General features: G+C 36.8%; 1 protein-coding gene across 3 annotated transcripts in view; it reads right to left on the reverse strand.

Moving 5' to 3' along the window:
- LOC128237482 (5-hydroxytryptamine receptor 1D-like) overlaps window positions 1–17,188 on the reverse strand; it is a 267,463-nt gene that overhangs the window by 143,833 nt on the left and 106,442 nt on the right. The window contains exon 1 of one of the 3 annotated variants that reach the window (XM_052953224.1): window positions 3,768–3,897. The exons of the other annotated variants lie outside the window; for them this stretch is intronic. The gene's annotated coding sequence lies outside the window, so the exon portion shown is untranslated. Of the gene's footprint in view, window positions 1–3,767; window positions 3,898–17,188 lie in introns of those variants that run through there. 3 annotated transcript variants of the gene reach the window in all.

Consider the following 17,188-nt stretch of genomic DNA (forward strand, 5'->3'; position numbering starts at 1 on the left):
CCACCATCAGCTTGTCATACAGTCCATGTTCAGGCCTTCTCAGTATCCACTGTCTGACCCACACAACTCCTTCTTCTCTTTCTTCTCCTTCTGTCAACAGCTTGTTGCAATCTGAGGAGGTTCTGATTCTGCTGCTGGACTAGTGCACCAATCATAGCAAGTCTCTCAGCATCCATGGTAGTACAGTTTTACTGTAACTTTGAGCAAATTCGATGTAAATGAGGTCTGCACTCAACGGCAGCTCGATTCCAAATGGGCTCCTGGTCCATTTCTCCCCGTATTTATAGCCAAATTCTGGTCCCGCTCCGATACCTCCATACCAACGCCAAACCAAAGTTCATCACCGCAATGGATCGCTGCTTCATCGCCCGACACCGTTCCAGCAATCCCGTGTCCGCTCGTAAAACGCTTACAACCGCTCCACTAAAGTTTGTGCAACGTTTAATCACCGCCCGGGCAAAGCTGGCGAAGCAGCGGTGGTCCAGCGTTCAAGATTTCTGCGATGGCATAGCGGACCCATGCGTCCACGAACTTGCGTCTAGCGGTGCCAAACTTTGACTGGGCGTTGTTGGAGCGGTGGTGAACTTTGCCGGAGCGGAAAATTGCCCGCTCCTCACCGCTCGCAATATTTTGTGCAGCTCAAAACTTTCGGAGCGGTAGGAGGGACCATCAGCGATGGCCGAGCGTATACGGCGTTGCCTTAACGGGGGCCAACTTCTGGTAAACGGTAACGAGCGGTGATGAATTTTTTTCACCGCTCCAGGAACGCTCCAGCAAAGTTCTTGCTGTGTGACCGGGCCTTTTAAGTGTTGAATGTATTGTAATTCCCAGTATTGTATGCCTTGTGTTGTGTTGTGTTTACAATAACCTTTGATAATTATTGAAGACTGTCAATGATATTAACATGTCACAGTGGCAATAATCATATGTACAGTAAGGCACATAACTGTGGCTGTTGAGCTGAACGAGTGCTTGTATCCGTCACTGTGGTGATGCTGTGTGTCTCTCATTTTCTCTCAGTTGGGCTACTTGGCTTGTCACTAAAATATCTACAGTGTTATGATTCGAATAAATTGATTTTCAATTCTTTCATGCAAATATTTTTCTTTGTCCATGTCAAAAACTACAATTCTATAGAACATGGCTTTGCAATGCATTATGTCATTTGATGTCTATTTCTTGTTTACGTAAATCACAGTATACTATTTGCATCACAATAAATACTTGCCATTCCTGTATTTCTGGAGATGTAATATGTTCATTTTGTTTTTCTTATGTCGGTTTAGATTTTCAATTTCAAGCGTTGGACAGCTATCTCGAAGGAAAATAAATCTACGAGAGATTCAGTGGAAGATATGTCACTCAACGATCTACTCTCGTAAGCCAGGGCTATTCTCATTTAAACATGTTTAGGAGCCGTTATCTGGTGCATATATATATACGTAATACAAAAAAATGATATTACGACCAGACAAATTGTCTAGGAAAGAAATCGCCCTAAAAGTAGAAAGTAACATTGTATCAGATCTATTTTTCTCGGTTCTCGTTGCCAATTTTGGAACTGTTTTTGCATTAAAGAATACTATCGCTAGATGTCCGACTGCTTGATTGGCCATGGACGCGCAGCTGAAGAAATGTTTACGATGTCTTTTTATTGCTAACATGATTTAATATCTGTGTTTTGGTTGTTGCCTTTTCTGCTGTTTTCTTTCTGAAAGCAAGCTTCTTGGAAAAGGCAGTCTACATTCTCAATATCATTTAAAAATCATTAAGGCGTTGAATCAAAAAGCTGTATTATGTATGCACATGTATAAACAAGATTGTAAAAACTGTAGATTTGTGAAACAGAATAAATAACTATTATATAATGATCATGTTCTAAATCATTCTTATCTGGTCACATCTTGGTTTTGTTTATTTCTTTAGGTGCGGCAATGATTCGAAACATTGTTATTCAAAGTTGAATCGTATATTATTTTCATATCCATTCATATTGTATGGTACGCATGCATGATGAACACAAGCATACGATTTAAAGTATAACCCGTCGGATTGTGTTGACCATTATAAGATTGTTTATTATAAAGAACCTTTAATTCGGCGTTCTAACAGAAAAAATAGCTAGAATGAGATCGGAATGAATGGCAATTATGATTTTTCTTTTCTTTTTTAATTGAACTGGACCACGCAAATTAAAAACAAATACAAATTTCTTTTTATTAGATATGCTTCTTCTGTTTATATCAGCCCGTTTGAAGTAGTTTTTCGTTTATATTTATTTTGCAATTTACTGAGGTCGGAAAGTATGTACTAAGAGTCATAATACTAAAAAACAAACTACTATGTAGCTCTAATAATGGCAGAGGATGCGTTTCCTGAAATAAAGCAGTATTCGGTCATAATCATCAATCATAATGTTCATTTAATATCTTTAAGCTCTTGAAGAGACTCATAAAAACACTGGCAAATAACAACTATTGAACGAAAACTGTTTTCCGACCCGAAATGCATATATTGCAAATCATTTAAAGCTGCACGCCTAACTTATTGAAAGCCTGCAGCTCTTTAGGGAAATGTGTTGACATGTATCAAACTCGCCTTCAAAGTCGTAACGCGATTTGGATTACAATACAAGGCCGTGCATTAAAACATATTAAATATTACTACTTCAGTTGTTCGCGATTAATTTTAAAGCAGTTGTGGGTGTTTTTTTCCAAACATTGCTGATAAGCTATGCTGTAATGGTGATATGGTGTGGACAAATTCAACTTGTTTTATGTAAGAAAACAGTTACATATATTTTGTTTAAGTGTGCACAATTTTAATGTCAGGTTCCAGCGACTAGCATACATTTGCACACCAATCGGTCAATGTAGGTTTTAATAACGCAACAAATGACTTGAAACATTACTGTCAGAAAACAATTGACACAGGTTATCGCAACTCCAACATTAGTTCTCATTCATCTATTCAATGATACCTGGACTTATTAAACAAACATCAAACTGAATTACCTACGTTATCAACCATTACAAACGCTGATAAAAAAAGCTAGGCTAGAGACATTATTTTAGAACATAACATACTACGACATATTATGATATTGTTCCGTGTCTATCTATTTATTTATTTATTTATTTATTTATTTATTATTTTAGATTTTGAAATCTTGGATATTTATCAGCGTTTAAAGCGATACAGTATAAAACATTTTAGGATCAAATAAAGTTTTATCATTCAAGATAAGATCAAAACAAAACACATGCAGGTAAATTACTTAGAATGGTTAGTAAAATAGCAGTTTGTTCTTTTTGTATTGTACTATGATACAATATAGTGTTATATTGTATGACTGTGAATATGTCCTAATATAAGAGGACCGTTTATTGGTACAAGATGCGGTTTGGGTCCGCGACAATGTATAAGACCATACATGTTAAGTTTTAACGCTCATAAAATCCACCAAATTATTTATATTAGAAAATAAAAAATACTATTTATATCATATATCTACGTGTAAATGTTAATTTGTATGTATATGTTTTGTACTTACTGTTTGAATAAACGAAAATGTCCATGTAGAAAAACTAGAACAACATACTTCTACATGACTTAGCTAGTACATTTACAGTTTGAAGGACATCAATGTATTGATATCGCAACGCATTTATTGCCAGACCTCTCGAATCTTCCAACAGAGTTTACATCGATGTCTTTCCCTTTTTGAAACAACAACCCACTTAATAATATCACAACACACAAATTACCGTGAAATATATCGTGTTCAATCATCCAAAGCAGTCCCGAAGTACACCCAAATGTATTTAATAGTTTGTATCATTCTATCACAGTCATCTTGTTAAGTTTGTCTTGTACTATTGTTATAGGAAGCCGGCCATACAATTCCACCTCAAAACATGAATTGATAAAGATCTCGTTTAGTCCTTGTCACCCTTGCATCTGCTACAATACCGTCTGCTGTATTGGAACTTTCCCGCGCGGCGTAACAGTCTTAGCCAACAGCAAGTATTGCTTACCCAATATAATAAGAGCATAATTATTCGTTTTTTTCCTCATAAAAGCATCACGGTAGAATGAGGAAATTGTATCACTGCTAATTTAAAGACATTTTTAAAATATGAAAATTTCATTACATGATTATGTTGAATTTGCGTCTGGTCAGCATCAATGCGAATACTATTTGACTATATTTGGCAGTTCACAACTGTAGGTCCATTTAAGAGACACTCTTCTGATTAGAGCAGTTATAAAGATGAATCATGTTCAGGACAGCTGACCCAGCATTTTTGGATACAGATATTTTGATGATCTTGTGGTTTGTGTATTTTATTTGACCATTGTGTAGTTTCATTGCAAAACACTTATCTACTTGCCCATCGTTTTCACCACAACTAGAAGTTATTTTTAGTTTAACCCCTGTTGCCATTGCACAGTCCCAACCTAACACGGCTGCTATTTCCCATTTGATGTATTTTTGAATCCAAACGGTTCTTTACTCTAAATTCAATTCGTTTTTCCCTTTGCTCCTAGATATGTTGAAGGACGCAATATAATGAGAAGTACTTTAAAAATGTTTTGGTCATATAATAACAGTTAATATGTAAACTCTTAGCATTTCCTAAAATATTTAATTCATAGCAGGCCATACATCATAACAGTTTGTGTTGGTTTCCGCATTACTACACCGTCGGCTGCTAGCGATGTCTAATGGTTGTCATTTTTCTCAAAGGGTATAACTGAAAGGTGTAGGTCAGGGAAATGAGACTAAATACAATTATTCACGTTTTGAAAAATATAAACTTTATTGATTTCAGGAGATTGGTTGAAGTACTAGTAGTACTTCAGTACTTAGGTGGATTAGTTTGGCGGGACACTAGTAGCATGATTTCCTCGTGTTTTTGTGGGTATATGGGGAAACGATTTTGTTTTCGTACTCGAGGTTTTGTATTTGGTAAAATAAGAAGTTATTTTGAAATGTCTGAAAGCGAAGTTATAAATTAGATAATATTTCCCGCCCATCTCATCCCTATTTTCAGGTTAATTTTCCTGTTACCTGTGCTCTATTAACATGCATATTTATTTTCATTTACAGAATTCCACTGTTTGACTGCCTAACATAAGTAAGTAACGTATTTGTTACTTTTATGATTTAAGATTTACCGTATGTTTAGTTTCGTTCCAGTTGTTTCATGATGTTTTCTAAGATACCAGTCATTATTGATGTTGCTGACTCTTAAGACGGACGTGGCCACGATTGACCAAGGTAACGATCCAGATGTGCTCAGACGCTATAACCAATCTTCCAGCATCCGAATACTGCCTTTTGCTGTGTACATGTTCACCAAATACATTGCCAATTCCTAAACTGTTTGTGCTGTTGTATTTTGAGATTAGTGAATAATTAGTTTACTCACGTATTGAGTGAGTAACTGGATATACTAGTAGTCGTATTGGTTTAGACATATTGTATCGAGCAAAAGCATACAACATGTCAATGTAATTACATAGTTTTTCATATGTTGAATGTAGAGGCAAAGGCGATGAAACTAGTACTCTTTTGAAGCTAGAGTTTGACTGTTGACCGCTCAATATTGTCAGGGGACTTCAATCCTTACAAGCCATTCTATACCATTGTTCATTACTTCAAGAAATAACAAATACCCTCCAGTCAGGCTACAGGAATCTAATCAGCATTACAATCAGCTCTTAAATCAACAGATTTTTCAAATTTGTACGCATTTATATGGCTGTGCATTCACCCAAGGGGGTCGAAAAGATCAACTAGAAACTCGACATTCTCAGACAGATTTACATTTTACAGAGTATATAATTATTACCCTGTACCCGTTTAGCGGCATAAACAGATAACCTTATGTGCCTTAGACTATCTGTATTGCATAATGGGTTGGAACGGTCAGCGAAACACGAGTCTACTTTAATTGGATGAAGAAACACGTGGCAATCGCTACCGGAGTTGTGCAAAAACATAACACAAACAATGTTCAGAATATTAATATGATAAAAAATTATATGTGCAGTAAGGCCCACTATTTGTCTTAAATAAATGTTGATTTACTTATGTGCCTATAATTGTCATCCGGTTACGATGGTAGTGTTGTTATTGTCGTCATGCAAACTAACAATAAACTAGTATTTCCTCTACCATGCATTTGCTTACAGTTTGCATTTGGATTTGAATTACTCTGCCTTCAAAGGCATTGCAATATATGCAACATGTGATAGTTGTTGTTGTATGCTCATGAAGCTCCGATGATTTTCAAAATATTGTTTTACATGTTTAACTTAAAGAGTTATATGATATGACCTTTTGGTATGTTGGACCTTTGAACGTTTTTTGTTATTTTGCACTACCAGGGGTTTCTCTGTAGTGTATAAATATATAAACGTAATTTAAAGTAATATAGCGACCTGGCAATATGTCTAGGAAAGTAATCGGCCGAAAAGGAAAGTTTTATCTAATCTACGAGTCTCTGTTCCCGTTGCCAATTTTGGAAATGCACTTTTCATTAAAGACCAATTCCTTTAGACATCCGACCTTTTGATTTATCATGGACGCCCGCATAATCACCTAATGAAATGTTTACGATGTCGTATATTGCTATACAAATGATTTTATGTCCGTGTTTTCATTGTTGTTCCTTCTGGGGGGTTTCAGAAAACACTCATGAGCAGTTTATTGCCAGTAAAACCAATACCATCCTTTATATTTATATTTTTTTCAATAGGCTCTACGCGAAATTATTGGCGCATATGAATTTCTTCTATTAATAGTTTTGTTCTGATCGGGATTGTTCATGTGTACATAGGCTTTATCTGATACGAGGAGAATGAGGGGGTCGAGGTTTTATTTACAATGGCTAATTTCAGAAATTGATGTTTCCTGTTGGCAATGTTAACGTGCGTGTTTGTTTTATTTCAGAAGCGTGAACATTTAAGCGTTCAAATTTACAGCTCAGATTTGTTAGAGATAGTAGCATGTTTTTTTAGAACCGTATTAACGATATGCTTTTGTGACATTGACAGCAAAAATATGACTGATGTTTTCTATCCGGCGGGGTCTTATCTTACAAAATTTCACCTAAACAATCCTTATGTTCGACTCAATAGGTTAACTTTATTTACATATTTTAGGCAAAAAATAAACAACTTACGTATCCTCACTTTAGAACACAATAACAATCACAAACCAGAAATATGCAGCACAAAACTCACAAACAACACAATACATAATTATGTATTATTTAAAACAACTAGGTGTTTATCGAGAACTGTAAGGTACCGGCGGCTATGGAAACGATCAGTAAAATTTACTCTTACTTAGGGTTTAAACCAGTTAGTGTGGACAACCTCACTCTTATCCCAACAATCGTGAATAAAGTAAAAACGTAAATGGTAAATCTTACCAAAGTATGCATTAACTTGAGGAAACTTTATAATCAAACAAATAATAAAAAAAACTAATAGGTAAACCCCAAGTACTACTATAATTATTGATCCCAACTGTATCTGCAGACGCAGGAATACATTTCAGAGTACCTAATGCAAAACCTTTTCAGAGATACGATGCAGTTATTGTTTGAAACTATAAAATTCTCAAAAATATGACTTACCAAATAAAAGGTTTAAAACTGTGTGATCATAATGAAAACCATCATTGTATTAAAACTGGAAACAAACAAAGAAACCATTATTAAAATAAAAGCAGCACACATGTTTGCTAAAATCTTCTTCAACATGTTACCCAGAGTAAAATTTGGAACAAAGTGAAGTCACACTCTGAAACATTCTTAGCGAGTCAAAAACGGTTTTAAATGTAACACGAATCTGCAAAATTTTAATAAATAATAAAAGGACTGAAAGCTTGTTAAATCATTTTCGGTTTGCAAAACAGGTAAAACTATGACATTAGCGTTACCATGAGTACCGTTTCAGTGCTCTCGCTACTCTACTCATATTCATCAGGGGCCAGACGATGCCTCTTCGACAGAGCAGATCAAACGTGTCTTTCATCGGAAGACTATGTGCAGACTTAAATACACATTCAATATATTAATCATTCGCCTTATTCCTATTATTGTCTTTTTGTTTTACGCTTTGGTCGTCTTCTACAATTTTTCATGGGTGAGTAATTGGATAATTCACGTCTACAGCGTGCGTTAGCTCGTTTACTTTCCCGTAATTGTGATTCTAATACACCTTGCTTTATCTCTCCAGTCAAACGGTTATACTGTTTTTATGTCGACAAATCATTAATGATCGCAAGACTTGTCAAAGGAATTATATTGAAGGCGCTGTCTAGTTCCGCGATTAAAAAACTACATAAAGTCGTGATAAGGTCTTTCGTTCTTAAATCGCCATTATTAGGACCAGTCGATGGAATAATAACGTTCTGCGACGCGGATTGCGATTATTTCCATACAAGGTTGATGGTCGTTCTTTGAACATTAACAATCAAGTCCGCCATGTGTTATGGTTAAGTATGACCAGGCATTTTTAATCAAGCTTTCCTTGTTACGTCTTTTCAAAAAAGATATACGTGTTTTACCATGCATATTATGTAAACATGCAATGCCACTTCCTTTATGTTCTCGAATATCTCAAAAAAGTTAAACACTACAATGCCGATTGGTTAAATATCCGTTGAAGTATTTTAAAAGCGCATACAGACCGCATAGATAAATGCCTGTGATTAAAAGTCTTTACAAGCACTTTCTTGCGCAAGAAAAGAAAGTCGAAGAGTTTTCCAGCACTTCGGTTGTGCTCGTTCAGCAGCATTCATTAAAATGTATGTGTATCTATCTAATTCAGAGGCCATGTTACATGAACTAAGCTACATTCGCACGTGACAATGCCTAGAGCAGCCAACGAATTGTTCCTTAACCTATTGTCCGTACAGTAGGACCGTAGCAGAAGCTTTACCGTGCAATAACATGTGTGTGGATATATATCGCATGCACTTTTGTACGCATCTTGAACGTTATCCTTAACTGCATTGAAAAGAGAAGTGTTTTGACCCACTGCCCTCTTAACTTAAAGTAAAGAGTTTCGCAAACTTACATTTTTTATGTATATCCAAATCACTTCTATTAACCTTTTAACATTTTTAACCCCCAAAAATGCATTTATCGCAATTTCAATCACGAAATCTATTCCTTAAATAAATATATCTTAATTTGATAGTTTACCACAACATTCAGATATACCGTGTTGCTAACTGGTGTTCAATCCTCCATTGTTATCACATAGTCTGATCATAAGTAGAGTTTAAGGCACTTTTAAAAATGTTTTCATATCTTCAAATATCAAAATCAAAATCTTCAGGAAGTGAGTTCCACTGGCGAATAGTCAGGGGTAGAAATGAAGTAGCATAGGCTTGAGTTTTACAAGGGATGACTGGAACATCTGAGCGATTTCGTAGGGCATATGAGCTCTCGGCTGAGGAATAAGATTTGTAAGATACTCTGGAGAAAGACCATTTTTCATTTTAAAGAACAGAATGAGGCGATGTTTGCGTCTCCTCTCCGCAAGTGTATCCCAGTTAACGTCAGCCATAAGTCGCTCAATACTACAAAGTTTGGTAGCACCGGTTACAATTCTAGCCGCCACGTGTTGGACAGCTTCGATATTATTTTTTAGTTCATTACTACAATTGTCCCAGACAACATCGGCATACTCGAGTAAAGGTCGAATAAAAGTGACATACATTTTATCCAAGGCTGCACGGTAAATTACAAACTTTAACGTCCTTAGAAAACCAATTCTCTGCCATGCCTTGTTGACGTTTGAAGATATGTGGGATTGCCATTTGCCATCTGAAGAGAAGGTTACCCCAAGATGTTTATGAGTACTGATTTGAGACATGGGTAAATTGTCGAGATAAAATTGGGGTTGATTTTGTTTTCGACGTTTACGAGAAAAGAGAACAGATTCTGTCTTGGATGGATTAAAAGTTACTAGCAATTTCTTCGACCAAGATGATATTTGAGATAGGTCATGGTTAAGGTTGGCTGCAGAAGAAAAGGGGTCTTCGGCAATAATGTAAAGACTGGTGTCATCTGCGAATAAGCGGATGTTTGCCTTAATGTCATTGACAATGTCATTAATGAAAATAAGGAAGAGCAAACGTCCAAGGATAGATCCTTGAGAAACACCAGCGTTGATAGTGAGGATTCCTGAAGCAGAGTTGGATAAGACTACCCGTTGTTTGCGGTCAGAAAGATAAGAGGAAAACCAATGAAGAAGTAAACCACTTATACCGATGGATGACAGCTTATGAATAAGGCTATGATGCCAAACTCGGTCGAACGCTTCTGAAACGTCACAAAAGACAGCCCTTACGTCTTTCCCTTCATTTAAGGCTTTGCTGACGTCGTTGTAAAAGAAAGCTAACTGGTTGACGCTAGAATCGCCTTTGATGAAACCAGATTGGAAGGATGTAAGTAATTTTTTCGAGATGACGTAGTTGTAGAGGTATTTGTGGATACAGCGCTCCATGAGTTTGCCAATAACAAGAAGTGATATTGGTCTATAATTGCAGGGACTAGATGGATCACATTTTTTGAAAATGGGGCAGACGTTCGCATACTTCCATAGAGAAGGGAAGGTAGAGTTTGCCAACAATCCGTTAAAATATTTTGAGAGAGGTACAGCAAGTTCTTCTTTGCCCTCTTTAATAAGTTTAGGACTAATGGCTTTACTAGGATCAATACAGGAAATTGCATCTCTAACGTCCTGGCTTGTCAATAATATTTCTGAGAGGAAAGTGGATGGAACGTTCTCAACTGTAAAAAGGGGATTTTGCTGGGGTTCTATGGTTGATTGTTTGCTAAAGTATGAGTTTAGAAGGTCTGCCTTTTCTTCTTCAAGCTCTGCCTTAATTGTTCCATCAATAAGAGTTGGAATTGGTGAAGATGTTTGTTTTTGAGTTAGTGGTTTAGCTAGTTTGAACCATACTTTTGTTGTTATGTTATCAGAGTTAATTTTGTTTATTATTTTATGTTCGTATTCCTTTTTAATTTTTCGAATTACAGTTGTTGTTTCGTTGCGATAGTTTCTGAATTGTTCCCAAGCCAGTGCATTATTTGAAAGTTTAGCTTTTCGGTGTAATTTGTTACGTTTTCTGATTCGTTGTTTTACGTCTTTGTTTATCCAAGGGACGTCGCCTGGACGAATAGTTACGTTTTTATTTGGAATACTCTCAGAGGCTGATCTTAAGATTGAGCTAGCGATTGTGTCTGCGGTAGCATCTACATTTTGATTGTTTTCGATGAACGACCAGTCGGTGGATCTGAGTTTATCGTTATATTTTACATAATCGCCTTTGTCATATAACCATATTTGGGGCTGAAAGTAAGTCTGCTTAGGTTTTGTGACTTTTTAGACAGCAACAGTCGGACAGTGAAACCGGGCAAGATTTGGAACAAAGGGATCTGCGACGAAACTTGAAATAACTTGATTAGTGTGTTTAATAAACATGGGGTCAATAAGTGAACTAGAGTGCTCGGTGAAGTGAGTTGGTGAGTTAATGAGCTGTTCAGAATTTAAGGAGTCTATTAATCTACACATTTTATTTGACGAATTCAAGCTGATGTTGATGTTAAAATCAACTGCTACAAGTATGTTGTCAACATGCTGGTTGAATGCTTGGTCGAGTGAATGTTCCATTTAAGCCACTGTGTGTTGTTTGAGTTAGGAGGTCGATAGATTCCGCCCACAAGTAATTTGTGCTGGCATACATGCATTTCAACCGAAACCGCTTCGACACCATTAACATCAAGATAATTTCGTTGAATTGCATGCAGAGTATCTCGGACATATATTGCGACACTCCCACCAAGACGATCGTTTCTGTCATAACGAAATGGTTTTTTAAAGTTTGGGAGTTCGACATCTTCGTCTGAAATTTTATTTGACAGCCATGTTTCAGTAAGGACATGAATATCGTACCGTTGCGCTTCTGCTGTTAGAATGTCAAGTTTTGGTTTCAGACTTTGTATGTTCAGATTCATGATGCTCAGACCACTATTGGTTAGTGCTGCATATGAATCGAATAAGCTATCAGAGTTTGTCGAAGGACCAGGATTAAGCTCAATATCGCCCGATCCGCTGATGAGCAGTGTGGCGATGTACAAGAAAACAAGAACAAAGTACATTAATGAAGCCAGGGATGCTACAAATTGGCAAGTTAAATTAGAAAAACTATTTGAAATTAGCATCTAGAAAGTTGCTCGTTAAATCATAATCTGTCGCCAGCTGAAATTGGAAGGGCGTCTGATTACCCAACAATATCGCACCAACAGTGAATCGATGATCGATGAGAGCGTGTGAGTGACAAAACAAAAATATGAAGAAAAGGAAGATAATTGAAAAAACATTGCCATAGCAAAACTGTTGATATATGTGGAGGGGACATTTATAAATACATAATACATTTTAAGTTGCCAGTATGTTAAAGATGGTAAACTCTATGGGGTTGAAAAGTACAAGTTAAGATTGAAATATGTGATATAGTAAGTATACGAGAAATACGAGAGGTGCATTGTTGTCAATATCTGTTGACTAAACACTAAAAAATGCATCTTCGTTCCTTATAAATGTTCAATAATGCTTATATCGCTATAAACAAACATGACAGCATCAAACTAGTAATATGTTAATTGTTCGATGAGATTATTTAAACTTTATTTAATTCAAAATTGCTTATATCGTTAAACAGTGGGTAAATTATTAAGTCAATATAAACACAAGTATGCTATCGGCGCTGGTGTGAATAGTCTATCAGTGTAAACACTTGGGAATCGAAGCGTTACAATTTTATGTAAACTGCGGAATAGAAAGTTACGTCTACTAATTAAATTTGACTAATTCGCCCATCGACTCGCATCTATGCACTTTATCGGAGTTGTCCTTAATCAGAATAACGCCATTGGATGTCCAGGCAGACTGGACCCGTTTGTTCTTCACAAGACGTCTTGCGTGGTAATATACTTCACCACGTGTTTTGGTAAGTTCCTCGTTAATAAACACACGCTCAAGGATCTTCGAGTGTTTCAGTTGAACGATGAGTGAAGACGACTTGCCTAGCTCGGTACGATGTAAACTTAATGATAATGTCTCTTGGACGTGAGTTAAGCTGCTTGTTGGAACTAGTCAACTGGCCAGTGGAGGACTTCTCAGAGGAAGATTTTGGTTTGCCAAGACGGTGCATGTTGTCAATGTCGTGAATATCAATGCCAACTTTGATCTCGGTTGACAGACACTTGAATATTGAATCCATAGACTCGCCTTGCTCCTCCTTAATGTCAGAGACAGGTAAACAATTCCGTTTACTGTACTGATTGTTGATATCGTTCTGTTTTTCTAGGATGTCAATCCGAAGCTCAAGTTGCGCGATTCTATCATTAAGTGAAGCATTATCGTGCTGAAGCGCCGATATCTTACTGTCGACTTCTCCAAGCACTTTAGATACGACGGCAGTCACCATGTCGGTAAACTTCGACTCAAATGTGGCTTGCAAAACTTCTGCTATTTTCAGAATCTGGGTGTCGTTAAAAGTAATTTCAACATTTTCAGTCTTAATTGAGGAGGTAGAGTCAGAAAACAATATTCGTGACTTTTTAATATCAACTAAATCTAGTGGTGATGAAGCTTCACGTTTTTTGTCACAATTGCTAGGGTTGTGGCTCGTGATAGGAACGCTACTTTTGTCGCGCAGTGTAGATACAGACACATGAAGCGTGGCAGGTATGAGTTCTCGTGCACTGACCGAAAATACCAGGTAGAAACAGAATATTTACCAACCCGTGAAGCGTGACACAGGTAGATATTAAATAAACGATGTATCTAAGTCAAAAAAGCAAAAAGGAAGTCACCTCTAAGCACAATTTAGTCCATGATACATTCACGCACACTCGCATAAGCCCTAAATAGTCCCGTAACTAAGTTTCACTGAATAATTTACAAAAACGTCCCTCGAACAAAGGTGTGACTAAACCATAACACTGACTGGAAATGAAAAAAAAAATCTCGTTCTATTACGAGGCATTCGCAGAACATTTGACATGTTTATACTTTCGTAAGAAACAGATGAATTATAGTTTAAATTAAATATTAACCACTTTTATTCAGACGTTAACTATGATTTAGCAATTACCATTTATGTCTATGTTTATGAACAGACGACAATTAAAACTGAGGCTGTAATGTCTATGAACAGATGACAATTAAACTGAGGCTGCAATGTCTATGAACAGACGTCAATTAAACTGAGTCTGCAAGGTCTTTGAACAGACGACAATTAAACTGAGTCTGCAATGTCTTTGAACAGACGACAATTAAAATGAGGCTGCAATGTCTATGAATGGACACCAATCAAACTGAGGTCGCAATGTCTATGAACAGACGACAATTAAACTGAGGCTGAATGTCTATGACTGGACGTCAACTAAACTGAGGCTGCAATGTCTTTGAACTGACGACAATCAAACTGAGGCTGCAATGTTTATGAACGGACGTCAATTAAACTGAGGCTGCAATGTATATGAACGGACGTCAATTAAACTGGGGCTACAATGTCTATGAACCGACGTCAAATAAACTGGGGCTACAATGTCTATGAACAGAAGTCAATCAAACTGAGGCTGCAATGTCTATGAACGGACGACAACAGACGTCAATTAAACTGAGGCTGCAATGTCTATGAACAGACGTCAATAAAACTGAGGCTGTAATGTCTATGAACGGAAGACAACAGACGTAAATCAAACTGAGGCTGCAATTTTTACGAACGGACGACAATCAAACTGAGGCTGCAATGTCTACGAACGGACGTCAATTACACTGAGGCTGCAATGTCTATAACCAGACAACAGACGTCAATCAAGCTGAGGCTACAATGTCTATAAACAGACGAAAATCAAACGGAGGCTACAATTTCTATGAACGGACGTCAAATATACTGAGGCTGCAATGTATATGAACAGACGACAACAGACGTTAATCAAATGGAGGCTGAAATGTCAATTGACAGACGACAGTCAAACTGAGGCTGAAATGTCTATGAACAGACTACAATCAGACTGAGGCTGCAATGTCTACGAACAGACGACAATCAAACAGAGGGTGCAATGTCTATGAACAGACGACAATCAAACTGAGGCTGCAATGTCTATGAACAGACGACAATCAAACTGAGGCTGCAATGTCTATAAACAGACGACAATCAAAGACAGGCTGCAATGTCTATGAACAGACTACAATCAAACGGAGGCTGCAATGTCTTTGAACACACGTCAATCAAACTGAGGCTCCAATTTCTATGCACATACGACAATCAACGGAGGCTACAATGTCTATGAACATACTACAATCAAACGGAGGCTGCAATATCTATGAACATACTACAATCAAAGGAGGCTGCAATGTCTATGAACATACTACAATCAAACGGAGGCTGCATTGTCTATGAACAGACGACACACAAACTGAGGCTGCAATGTCTTTGAACAGACTACAATCAAACGGGGGCTGCAATGTGTATGAAAAGACTTCAATGAAACGGAGACTGCAATGTCTATGAACAGACGACAGTCAAACTGAGGCTGAAATGTCTATGAACAGACGACAATCAAACTATGAACAGACTTCAATCAAACCGGTCTGCAATGTCTATGAACAGACGTCAATCAAAGAAGGCTGCAATGTATATGAACAGACGACAATCAAACTGGTCTGCAATGTCTTTGAACAGACGTCAATCAAACTGTGGCTGCAATATCTTTGGACAGATGTCAATCAAACTCAGGCTGCTATGTCTATGATCAGATGACAATCAAACTGAGGCTGCATCGCTATGAACAGACAACAACCAAACTGTGCCTGCATCGCTATGAACAGACGACAATCAAACTGAAGCTGCATCGCTATGAACAGACGACAATCAAACTGTGGCTGCATCGCTATGAACAGACGAAAATCAAATTGAGGGTGCATCGATATGAACAGACGTCAATCAAACTGAGGCTGCATTGCTATGAACAGACGACAATCAATAGTAATTATTTAATCAATCAGAAATTCGGTGTAATACATAAGGTCCTAAAGGACTATTATTACAGCCAATTTAAATCATTGATTTTTACCGCAGCCATATTTTACTCAAATCTTCCTACACATACTTTTACGTAATTAAAAGCTGATACATAGACAGAAGTGATACATCGTATAAACTTTATGTTGCACTCTTACTCCCAGGTAAGATTAACCACAATTAATAATATTGCTTTAATATAATTCCAAAAAGGGTGAATAAATGTCGAAAACAATGGTTCTTATGAAGGATGCCGAGTTTAATTTGAAAGATATGAGCATCAAACACGGTATTTCTACATTAAAGTCAAACACAGTAAATCTTCTCTAGAGCATTCATCAATCATTTAATATTTTTTGCGCTTTTTGCTATTAGATACACGGTTACAATATTGTTATCAGTGATTAATATTTTCCATAAATGCATTATTTAGTAAGTAGTTAAGGTTTATCAGTCAAAATTGATGTTTGTTATGCATGTGTATGTATTGATTTTGAATAAGAGTGTCACTTTAAGTTTTCTGCTGATTTTGCACAACATTACAAGAGTTATCATGACACAAGTTTTGCTTTTCTGTTACGTTATTGAATGGTAGATATTACCATTAATGAAAATAGTCGGTATTTATTTAGTCCACGCCTTGATTAAAATCCGTCTGTGCACGTAATAACGTCATTCGAGGTCATACAAGGAAGTAAATATAAATTGGTAGTTCACCCACCCAGCGATTTAAAGGGAAATGTTTATGTTTACCAAAAGTTTGTGAAAATGGTATTATTTTTCAGTGAAAAAGTTTGCAATAGTTTATGTTCCTTGCAGTTTTCAGTTCTTGATTGATAACGCTATGAAGAAGCCACTGAGAGTCGCATGGGAACGACGACATTTCCCGTGAGAACTTGAAAAATACACGTGGACTACGTAAATACCAGCCATTACTCGATGTTGCAGAACGCATATGCTTGAAATAATGCGTATACATGAGAACAGAGCTCAAAAACTTTGTAAACATTGTATTGAGGAAGTACGTATGTATTTACATGTATATATGACGTTTACGTT

The sequence above is a fragment of the Mya arenaria genome, chromosome 1, assembly GCF_026914265.1.
Source record: "Mya arenaria isolate MELC-2E11 chromosome 1, ASM2691426v1".
In the NCBI taxonomy this organism is placed as follows: domain Eukaryota; kingdom Metazoa; phylum Mollusca; class Bivalvia; order Myida; family Myidae; genus Mya; species Mya arenaria.